Source organism: Triturus cristatus, chromosome 6 (assembly GCF_964204655.1).
Source record: "Triturus cristatus chromosome 6, aTriCri1.1, whole genome shotgun sequence".
NCBI classification, from domain to species: domain Eukaryota; kingdom Metazoa; phylum Chordata; class Amphibia; order Caudata; family Salamandridae; genus Triturus; species Triturus cristatus.
In genome coordinates, this window is record NC_140589.1 from 1,520,152,578 (window position 1) to 1,520,165,153 (window position 12,576).

At 39.3% G+C, this 12,576-nt stretch overlaps 1 protein-coding gene across 5 annotated transcripts in view; it reads left to right on the top strand.

Moving 5' to 3' along the window:
* Positions 1-12,576, top strand: part of PLCB4 (phospholipase C beta 4) — a 1,018,018-nt gene that overhangs the window by 171,831 nt on the left and 833,611 nt on the right. For all 5 annotated transcript variants that reach the window (XM_085612653.1, XM_085612654.1, XM_085612650.1 and 2 more), the window contains exon 3: positions 9,344-9,440. The gene's annotated coding sequence lies outside the window, so the exon portion shown is untranslated. The remainder of the gene's footprint in view (positions 1-9,343; positions 9,441-12,576) is intronic.

Genomic DNA, 12,576 nt, shown 5'->3' on the forward strand with positions numbered 1-12,576 from the left:
CGGTAATCAAGGATTTCTGAGCTTAGCAAACATAATTCAAGCTTCATACACTATGCTTCTTATATGATTTCTTGTGAACTTAAAATTCCATGGATCTTTACTTAGTTTCACACACCTCCACCAGCACACTTATGCACACTGAAATGATTGATAGATGTATGGCCGTGCCCATGCACTATGGACAACACCTAAGACCTGCGAGACATTCTGTGTCAATTCACAAGCTCCAATTCTTGAGAAAGTTAAACATCTTAGTTGAAGTTTCCAACAAGGAGACTTTACTTGGTTTGCCTAATGTCTTTTGTATGTTTGAACAGGATGCATGACAGCATCGCCTATGTATCTTTTGTGGCTTCAGAAAACAGGTTTGTGGGTAGAAATCAGAGGTCTTTTCTCACTTTAAATGTGGTCTACACAAGAATAAGCAGACCCGAAGGAAGGTGCAAGTGGTCCGTGAACTAGGGGCTTGCCTAGAAAGGCATACCTTATGGGCGGGACTGTGCAGGATCTTGGTACCAGCTGCCAAGGTAGGTCTCCTGTTTTCCTTTATTTCCTTTTTAGTAGTGTGCCTGTGTGAGTTTCCTGATAAGGAACCAACTCCCTTGAAAGGTCAGCTGAGTGCAGTGCTCGCAGGCATACAGTTTCAACAACAGCAGAGAGGCCCACTCAGCGGATGGCCCACGACATACTATTGTGGCCAACTCTGAGTAAGTAAGCACCAACTAGGAGCATGAAGAGGAGGTTCAAGCAGTGCCACTCCGACCACCCAACCTCCGCGAGACCATGAACTCTTCTGTATCTGTGTGCAACACATGAAGAGGGCATTGTGCTGGGACGCGGGGGGATGTGTGTAAAGTCTAATATAAGTGGTGGATTAGTAAGGGGTGTCTTGTGCTGCGGCCGTAGAATATTTTCACTTCACCTGTGGCGGCAAAGCTTACACCAACCGAGGAAACACTGATGGCTTGAAGGACATATTTGGGCCTGGGATGGCATTGATATCACATGGAACCCTGCCTTTCCCTGCTACTTCATACTTAATGCTCTCTGTTTTCTGTTTGTACTAATTTATTTACAGATAAATACACACAGAAATGTGGATAAAATAGGATTGAGTGAGTGCTTGAGTGAGTTTTTGAGTGATTCTATAGGCTGTCAGTCATGACTCGCAGGCCAATAGTTGCGCAGATTGACAGGTGATGGAGTAAAAATGAAAGGGATTTTTTTTTAAGAGGCTTAAACAGCAGTAGATATTCACAATCTTAATACTAAATGTGCATGTTTTCACATAAGTGCATTATTTTATTATCTGTGGGTGCTCATAACATTGAAAACTCACAGGGATTCAAACATGAGTGCACATTTATCTGTTAAATAAATGTGGAACTATACTACTTTTAGCTGTTTTTTTTTCACAAAACAAAATAAATATGGATAACTACAGATACAATTATCAAAAAATAAATATATATAAATGCAGATGGAAATATCCCCAAAAATAAATACCATGAAACTGGGAGACCTAGTCATAGTATTAAGCTGTTCCTATTGATTTCATGTTTTACTGGGCAATGTTGGTAACGCCCCCCCCACATCAAAGCAAAAAGAGTTTGGGTTGTACAGCTGGCATTTGTCATGACATAAGCTGTCTATAACATAAAAAAATTATAATATTCTAAAGATCCTCTGTAATAACTTATGTGTTGAGTGGGTAACGTGTTCTTCTAAGCTGAGACTTCAGAATGGTGAAAATTACCTTTTTATTCGCCTTTCCACAAATTTTGTTATAGTGACAGGCACAATAACTTATTTGACAAGCACCACGTGTCTGAAAAACAGCTGTTTACCAACCATATTAAATAATGATAAAACATGGTATTGCTTTCTAACTGTTTGGACTTCATAAAATGTAAATAGCAAATGGCAAGTGAAGGATATTATTTCAGGTAATTTTATTTTTGTTCATTGGACAGTAGAAGTTACATATTTACATGCATGCCCTCTCTCCCACCAAGCTCTGCCTGCTGATGATGCCATTAGGAGGTACCCTTCTCTTTGCCTGTCAACAGACTCGATTCTGCTGGGGGCCTGAGAGTGTCAGCAATAGCCACAAGTAGACTGTGCTTGGCAGGGACTTCAGACGTTAGTTTGTCCTCCAAGTCACCTTGCACACATCAGACAATATAAGGGCAAAGTGCGCTGGGTGTGGTAGAGGGATTTTTAATATGAGTCTTCCCCTTTGCACATTCATATTTTCTTGTGTACAAGTTGACAATATTCTTCCCTGGACAACTCCTCTTTACTATGAATGACGGGTTTCCTTGATAGAATTCTATATGTTACAGTTTATGAGGGTATGATGCCTTTTATTGGATTAGCAATTGATGCACACTAATAGTTAAGCACCTTAGCTTTCAAGACCAGATGTTTCTTGTGCAGCTCTGACCTAGTTCCTGATTTGAGGGTCCATTACCAGATTACATGACCTTTTGGACACGTAGTAGAATCCGGCTACTATTCAGAACATATGTGGGGCACCATGAACAGGAAATCCACTCTTGTTAACAAGAAATAAAAACATCTCTGTCCTGACAATGAAATAGCATATATATTTTTTTTCTAAATAGGCTAATACAGACAAATCATGCATACTGGTTGCTTAGTTATGGAGACGTTCTTAAAGGTACTAAGGTCTGTTTTCATAGAAATAAAAACATAAATACAGTTTGAAAGTATAATGTGATCTTGTGCCAGTGGAAGGAAGTCAAATAACACCTGAGTCTGTTGAACTCTTTTTATATTGAAAACTGAAGTTGTGGATCCGGAATATTGACTATATAATATTGAGTGGTCACAGTATTGGGACCAAAGTATTGAGGATCAAAATATTGACATTTAGGTATCTCTGGATTCTCTTACTCCACATCTATGTATCTTCACATATCGTCAAGGTAGCTAGATGTGGAGTTAAGAATAGTATTTCTATACTTACTTATATACACTTACCACCTCGATATTTTGGTGTTAAATATTTTGGTAAAACATATTATGGCCAGTCGATATTCTATTCTCGATATTCAGCACCTACAACCCTAACTGAAGACATGTTTGTCATCTAATTATTTTTCTTCAAGCACTCACTACCATCTGAGAACAGCGTTTCAGGTTTCCCAGAAATCTATGTGTTCAACATGTGTACTATGCCCCCATCTTGGGCTTTACAATAGCATGGGGATCTGACTCAAAATCGGTGCGGAAAGCATGAAACCCTTCAGGTTGCATTCCTACAACTGGCGATGATGAGTAGGCGGCACACATATTTCTCTGGATTGTCACAAAGGTACCTGAGTTCTCCCTTCAATCACTTCAGTTAAGTAGAATACTCTCTGAAGTCCCTTAAAAACACCCAACAGTTCCAGAGAAAGGGATACCAACAACCTCAATCTAGCATTCATCAATCTTAAGACAGGGCGTAGATCTGTAATTTCTTTCTATCTACCAGATGTAAATCTGGAAGCATCCTGTTGAAAAAGCTTTGTATCTTGACAAAATCATCTGCGTCCTTTTTGTTGCAACTGGAAAAGGGTCAATTAGATCGATTAATTAAAAAGGCTCCCTGTTTTCCGTTTTAACTGATTCTTACAGATAAATACAGACAGAAAACCATTATTTTCTTGTATTTTTAAATGTGGATAAAAACGGATATTGTTAGGTTTTTGAGTAAGTCTAAATACACTTAGCCATGACTGCCAGTCCAATTGCACTGTGGATTGATAGGTAAGGGGGATAAAAAACGTCTTTAGCCCAATTCAACAAGCTTTCTGTTTTTTTAATAGTTAAAGAATCAGACAAGTCATCTATCTTGGGAGTATTCACTTTCAAAAGGGATGTTATATCGGACCCCTCAGCCCTCTCAGGAATGATACACCTTCTTAAATTGTTACATCTGTTCCAAAGTCTTCTCTCTTTCCTTTTCAGAATTTCAGTTTCGTTATTCATTGAATTTATGTTCTCCTCTATATTTTTGATTCACTAAATCTCTGTTCCATTCCTTCTTCAATTCTTTGTAGTGTGTCTTTGGTTGTCAATATAAATGTATTCAGATTTGTAACCTTCTCTTCATTAGTTTTTTAAATCAACCAAGTTCTAATCGAGAATCCTCCTTAGATTCCCCATTTCACAAGAGAACGCTGTACAGTGTATATCTGTTTTAGACATTCCAGGACCGTGGGTCTTTTGTGTGAAGAGATAGATGAAGAAAACATAAGGAATTATTTTAATAGTTGACTTCCCTTTCTTTATTTTTCTTGCAGACATATCAGAAATCTTAATGAAAGTGAGCCAAATCCTCCATTAGACCATTGAACATACAGGATGACTAAAAGAAAAGAAAATCACCACAAGTCACCACACGACACGAGGCAATGGAAAGTTTGTCTGAACTTTGCCTCATTTATAAATCAGCAAACATACCTCCAAAAGGAGTATACATTATAAATGTTGAGCAAATAGGACATTGTAGAACATATAGTCAAAATCTCCTCAAATATAACATTTAAAATGTTCCTCTACACTATAATATACACTCAAATGTTATCATGATTCTCTGGAGGGTATTATATAGCATGGATGTACTGGAAAATCTGGAAAATACCTCAACAAGGATGAATCTGTTGTATTTGTTGAACTTCTATAGGTCGTTGTGAATAAAGTTGAAGAAACTCTACATATGTAAGATTTTAAAACACCACCTCTTCATATAATGTGCTTGTATGCCATCCTAAATCACACATAGTGAAACAAAATGTCTGGCACAATTAAACAGTTCTGAAGAGGATAATGTGCTCTTCAAAAATGAGCAAAGGAGTCATCAAATGCCTTCCAAAAACATGTCTCTAGCCTCCTAAACTGGTTTGACATGTGACCCAACCTTTGTTACAATAAACATTGCACATTGCCAGAAATACTGACTGAAGAAAGAGGAACCACTGCTGAGCCCTGAATCAGGGATACATCTTACTGGGATTCCAGGCCATGCCCATGGTAATGACCTAATCACCTCTATAAGTCAATTCTTTAAGTTGACACTGTTCTTTGGTGGGAGGCTGTTGGGGGCGGGCCATGGCATGCCATTTAACAACGTTCTATCACTGTGATCATCTATGAGTAAGCGCAAAGTTTTATGAAGGAACGTACTGACATTGTTGGTCGGCACAGATCTGTATTCATCAACCCTAAGGACTGCAACTTTCTGCTGCTTTTCATGCGATCTGAGCACTAATAAACACAGTTATCATTTGCAAAGCTATCTGTTTCTGGAAATTATGGTCATTCACATTCTATTTATTGGTAGTTTCCCAAGTTGAAAATATTTTGATAAATACTCCTTTCCAGATCTGGAGGGAAGCCTCTTTTCAGGCTGGAATTGGGAAGGAAACACAAGCGAAATAAAAGAGCTTGTAAAGGAAGGAGTTTTCTGTTCTGGTCATAATGTTTTCCTTGTGGAATCATGTACTTGGGATTTCCATTTCCTCAAGAGTAAATGTGCAACTTGACGTGTTGATGTGCATAAATAGAAACACTTTGGGTACTCATATGAACCTGTAAGAGTCACAGTAACCCAAGAGGAGCCTGGCAATTCCATTAAGTAGAAATCTGCTCAAAGGTTTGTGTGAGCAAATTGCTGATTATTGCAGACACTTTTATGAATTTGGGCTCTTAGTCCTTAAAGTGTGTATCCTTCTGAGTAGTAACGTGCCTCAACCTTGTAAGCTAAGCACATGTATGGATACTGACCACACAATAGGTGTTGTAACGGCGTCCTGCTGTTTTCCAAAGACCAACAATGACACTGTTTGCAAAATACTAAAATATATGAAAAAGGCAACAACAGGCAACAAAAGGCAACAACAACCTCTTTGTGTATGGTTGAAACGGCTCATTATTTTTAGAAACAGCAATAAAAAGCATGTCATCTTACAGTCTGTTCAGTTCTTCATGGTATAGTGCAAAGGCGTTACCTGAAACTGTCCCGCCTTTATTTTCTTAGAGACTCTAAAATAGCCTAGGAAGAAATTCTGAGTTTTACCTTAAAACATTGACGTCTTTGTGATTTGTTTTCAAACCCTGAGGCTGGTAAAATGCCTTTTCTTTATTTACTGTTATAGTGTACATTCTTGTAATCACATGAGAAACGTCTTCATGCACTTTTTGAAATAACAGACTTTCAAGTCAAAAGAACTTCCCCTTGGAAACTCAGTATAACACAGTCAAACATACCTAAAAACCTTCGATGATTCAAGAATTCGATAACATCCAGTTATACCTTAAGTGCATACGCAGTTTCGTTCCACAAAAGTATAAGACTGTGAAGAACTTTAATCCCACATGTATTAAAAACATATCTGATTTCTCTATGGACCAGAAATTACAGGACACAGCACATCACGTTCTCACTGAATAAATCAAACAATGTTATACCTTTGTCCTGGGGTACACAATCACCCGTTCACTTGCCCAAGTTGGGGAGGATTCAGTTCTACAGCACTTGTTTCATCAATTCAGAGGTTTGTAGGTCACTCACACCTTCCGGACTCTTTTGCATCAGGCACTTGCGCTATTCAATATCCAAAAGCCTGGATATTGAATAGCGCAGGTGCTAGTGGTGCAAAATGGTTTAGAAGGTACGAGGACAAAGGTTCTGTTAAAATAGTGGACTCATCCAGTCCGGTCTGGATTTATATATAAAGAAACAAACTTCAGAATAATTTACAATGCACAAGATTTTTAATAGTTTTTAATATGTTTGTGAGAAACATCAGTTTGTCCTGAAGACGGTGATCAAATCTTCTGTAACCCATCGAAACGTGTCGGCGTGCAGCTTGGAGTAAATCTGATGTACTTGGGGATGCAATAGTCGACAAGTAACAGGGGGAATCATGCATCTTACATTTATCATCCAAACAGATTAGTGATCTTGAAAAATACAAAAGTGGTTGTTTTAGCATATTTCTCCCATAACATGTTGTGATCTATGTTTTTTAACTGTATGTTTTTAATAGAGGGTTCTGTTTATTGTTTGTGCCGCATATAAAAATCAAAAACAAAAGTATCAATGTTAGATAACATTGTTTGATTTATTTAGTGAGAACATACATGATTGGTTGTGGCCTATAAATTCAGATCAATAGACCAACCAAATGTGTTTTAAATATATGTGGTATTAAAGATCTTCACAATCGTATACTTTTGTGGTACGTTATTGTATAACTGCATGTTGACGAATTCTGGAATGATTGAAGGTTCCCTATATGCTTGATTGTGTGACACTGAAGAGCTTATTTACAAGCACATTGCGCCACCGATGGGTCACTTTTATTGAGGCACCGACAGCGTAATGGGTTTCCCAATATTTATAAGGACATGTGAAGTCACCCTGCGTCATAATCCTATGCCTCCCCTGTGGAGGCATAAGGAGGTGCAATGAGGAGAAATACTTTTATTTCTCCTCATTTTTTCCTCTTTCTATGCGTGATGCATTCTGCAGCACACATTGAAAGAGGAAAATGCCTTTAATTTTTTTTCTTAGCATAATGGTGTCCCTTCCTGCAAAAAAATAATCATGCCCTCAGCGCAGGCTCCCTTACAAAATGATGCTAGTGTATCAACACTGGCACACGGCTACTGTTTGTGCACCCAAGCAGGGGAGAAGGACAGGTATGTGCCGTATCTTGTAGATACCGCACATTCCTGCCCTTTTATTTTGATGCACATATATATAGGATCTGCGTGTTTAGACAGCAAATACTGTGGGATTGGTGTTCAGACTGATTCCAGACACCCCCACCAAGTATGTTCGTCTTTATTCGTCTTTATACCAGCTAGCTCACAGTGCCACTGTAAACTCCTCTTACCAGAGAGAGAATAGTTCTTGGCAGCTATTGAACATGACAACTCTGTCCCATCAGGGATCGAGGACACAGTACAGTACTTTTCGCTCAGTCACTCGTGCACACTTCGTCTCAGAGAGAAACACAGAATAAACGATGGGGGCGTTTTCAAAAAGTATTTATTAAAGCAGCATCATTCTAGTGTAAAATAGGTGTGCTCAAACAACCATTAGACAGAAACAGATATAAATGATTAGAAGCACCAACAGAGTAAAATGATGGTAGATTCCTACCATCATGCTAAAACAATGAATACAGGTAAGTGTATAAAATACATGACAGTAATAATGCGTACACCTACGATGCAACCCTAACTAGATGTACCTAAGTGTACCTAGCATGTATGTAGGTGTAAAGCCAAGAATCCCTCTAGGGTAAAGTCAGTTCTGTCACCTGAAGTGAGAGACTGTGGGACCCCGTCTTGGTATCGAGATGGACACCCCGCGAGGGATGTAAGACCACTGCGAGCTGGAGTGTTTGCGTCCAGGAACCTCAGCGTCTCGCGTCAGTGTGTCAGCATGGAAGTCCTTTTTCTCCTCTCTCTGCCTCAGAAAAGATATGGTGTTTATATACCTAAAGTGGCACCCTCAGGTGTTCTACCTTGCTGTCATGTCGGATTTTGGATGATGGAAGGAATGACCCTTATACATAGTTATTATGCAGGAGATGGTAGTCCTGCTGAATTTCCAAGAATCCTCATGCATAATAAATGAGGCTAGTTTTCAGAGAAAACCCAACGTGCTGTAAGCAGTACCGTAATTAGGTAAAATGTCAGTCCCAAGAACCGTTATGTAGTGTAATGGCAGAGGAAATATAGTTGAAAGGTTTGGTTGCTACTTGAGCCTATATTGGGTTACCTATATGAAACATAACAGGCTTGCTGCACTGCCATGCATCAAAATATTGTAAATGAGGCCCTGAGTTTTCAAGGGGAAGTTCTTTCGACTTAGAAGTCTGGTTAGGTATCCTGTCCCTTTGGACGTGGGACCTCTCTCTTCTTGTTTCAGTTAACGTACTTAACATTTTGAAGCATGCCTTGTTGAATTATGCAGACCACATTTTTTATGTAGCTTACTGCAAATTCTTTGCAGTGTTTAAATGTACTGGAGTAGAAACAAAAATGGTAGCTTTTCTTGGTTAATTTAAATGTCTATGATCAATGACTGCCTTTACTGTGAGACCACTTCCTATACTTCTCGACTTGACCAAACTTAATTTTATTTATGTACAGCAGAGTTTACCATAATAAATGTTTAAAATCACACATTTATTGTAAATGTGGTGAAAAACTTGAATACTATTTCCCGCTTCTTATATAATATGTGCAGATTGTAATGTTTTGTTTCACTATGATCAGTACACCCCTATTTAGTTGTTCACCTTCTTTTCAACAGATGTCCTTCACGACGGTCAAGTGCCCTGATTTGTAGGTGGCGGCAACGCATACTGAGCATCAGTGAGGCCCTCCATGATTTAACTTCTCTACAGCAAGTGAGTAAATGTTTTACTCAAGATGACTTTCTCCTCAAGTGTGTACGTGCTAAGCATTTTATTTTACTATGCTGCACATACAATATCACCTTGTCTGCAGAATCGTTTTTAGCTCTTTTCCGTTGCATCCAATTTAGTCCGAGTTCACCAGTTTCAATGAGTGTGGGGTCTAAAATGTGGAATAATGTGGGAAAACCTAGGAAAGATTGGTGTCTCTCCTAGGTACCTCTTCACGTAGCCTTCAAGGTCCTGAACAACGAAGTGATTTTGGTAACATACACAGATTTGGAACACCAGATCAGAGTTCCAAATAAATTAATACACTTCACTAACATGTATGTACTCAAATAAAACGTTCAACTTTCCAGGAAAGATAAATGCAGAAAGTGTTTCCAGGAAAGATAAATGCAGAAAGTGTAAAACTGTTTGTCTCTTACTTTACCAAGACTAATATTAATTCTAACTTTCCATCAGTTATTGCTAAAACAATCCACTGCACCATCCACTAGAAAACAGCACACATCATCCAATAAATTAGACATGATACTGACCACACACACAGCACATCTCAAACAGTCGATGTAGGGAGATATTACCTAGCTCTCAGTAGCACCAACTTTAATTTTAATACTTAAACACCTATATCTCTCAATCGAACCGATAAGTCAGAATAGTACGCACACATTCAACACAGCTTAGAATCACCGAATTCATGGCATAGCTCAGTGGCCAACCTATAACAATGTGCTCTGATTTTGATTATGGAATTGCATTCTCATTGTCCTAATGTGGGAAACAACCTTTACAACAAAGTCATTACATCGCATATCACTACAAGTCATGTCATTCCAACGCATGTCACTACAACGCAGGCATTACACCGCAAGTCATTACAATGCATACCCTTACAACGCATAGTACCCTTACACAATCCAACACTTTCCCTACTGTTGCACTCACTGGAGTTAGAATAGTAATTATTTCCCCTATACTATCCAACACTTACCTTAAACGCGATCTTTGGTATGCATCGTAATGGTATGCTTTGTAAAGGTATAATGCGACGTAATGGAATGCGTTGTAAAGGATGTTGCGATGTAAAAACTGCGTTGTAAAGGCATGCATTGTAAATGTATGCGTTGTAATGTCATACATTCTCCTCATGTTCAGCAATATGTTCACTGAGTACTCTGAAAGAGTACTCTCAGAGTAAATGTCTCCATTGTGTTGTATTTCTTAACATAAATGTCAATTAAACAGACATTTTATTTTGTAGCCTGATTTCTGTGTTCAGATATAAAATCCTTACCATTACAAAATTCCCATACAAGTAAGAAAGTAATGCAGTACATTCTGGTGTGAAGAAGGATCAGTTTGTCCTTGGAATATAAATTAGCTTAGACACATCTACAAGAAATAGGTTAGAACTTTTAGTCTCTGGCAATAATTACAAGCAGCGAGAGGGAGAATATCTAATGCTGCATGTTGGGCTCTAAAATGATATCTTTTCGGTAGAATGAAATGAACCATTTCCATTCAATTAGGAGGCAAATGAATAAATTATGATCTCAAAGCAGTGTGAAATTTCTGAATATCTAAATCAAAATACACCTACGTCTCCAGCATCCTGCAGACCAGACAGCATCGATAGTTAGTAGGTAATTTTGGAAAATGTCCCTAACATGTAAAGGCTTTAGGGACATATGTAAGAACACATTTTCCCATAGACACAGAATAGGTAAAAACATTTGATACATCTGGCCCTTAGTGAGTTAAGAGCCAGCAAGACTACATTTAGTCCTTTCGGTGATTAGGAAAAGCTTAAGGGAGCCAATCAATGGTGAGCCCGGTTCACAGGAAAAATCAGAACTCATTGACTTGTAGGCATACGCCTGGACATAGTAAGGGTAAATGACTTTTTTCTGGAATATTGCTATGTAACCTATTAATATGCCGAACAAATCTTTTAGAGTGCAGAAAAGTGGTAGCTTAGGACTAGGGTAAAGGTAAAATTCTTATTTGTTTCCAGTTTCTTTGTATTGGCTCACATGAAAAATAATGTTTTCTGTAAAGGTGTGTGTTCCCCTGCAGCCTCTCATCCCCTTATTTTTTTTGTTGAAACATTTTTTATTGTTTTCATAGCAACAACTCAGTACAAACCCCGCTTCCTCCCCGGTCAAAGAATATATTGCACATACAGAGTTACCAGCCAACATCCGGGAGAATAAGCTTCCAGCCCATACGGGCCCTCCCCCCCACCCCATGTCAGCGTGCCTCCTGTCTTTCGCCTCGCTCCTGATGTGCCCCCTCCCTGCCATAAATCAGACATGGGTGCCCACCCTCCACTAGAGAACCAAGGCTGTCCCTCGCGCTTAGCCACACCCATGTTTCCAGCGCTCGCTACTACTCCCCTTCTACTCCCCGTTCACCGCCTCCTCCTGCCCGCCAGATGTGTCCCCCTCTGTCCCGTTGTTAGCCATCAGCCCCTGAAGTTCCACCACCAGCCCCTCCCACGCACCTCATCCCCTTATAAATGGGATGTGAAAAGCCATTTCTCAAACGTTAAGCAGCACTGATGGAAAGGTCACATAGGTGCACACTTAGATGCTCATAGATGTTTGGGAAAGAGATTGGAAATTTTTGTGAATAACCAGAAATGTACAACTTTGTGCTTGCTATCATCATTTCCATTGTCCGCTTCCTTGACGCTTCACTCTATTCACCCACATCCAATGCCCTCATGACGCTTACAACTTCAGAAAAATCTGCAGATCTATCAGATTCTCCACAGTCATGAGAGACATTTGCACCCTTAAAAATCTGCAGTTTCTGACTATGAGTTTTGAGCCCAACATGTTTAACAGCCGTGCAATATTTTCCTGTGATTTCACATAATAAACCACAGGGTCACAAGAAATCTTCTGATGAGCTTTGGAGCTGTTAATGAAGAGTCAAAGTGTATGAGATTGGACCACTTTGAATATTTATAGAAGAGACCAGGTAACCTGACTTAACTCCTTCGCTGCGGCGCGAATTCCGCCGCAGCGCTGAGGGGGTTTGCGGCGCCGCCATGCTCATGACGGAACCACGCCGTCATGAGTCACGGGCAAGCTGTGCTCATGACGGCGTGGTTCCG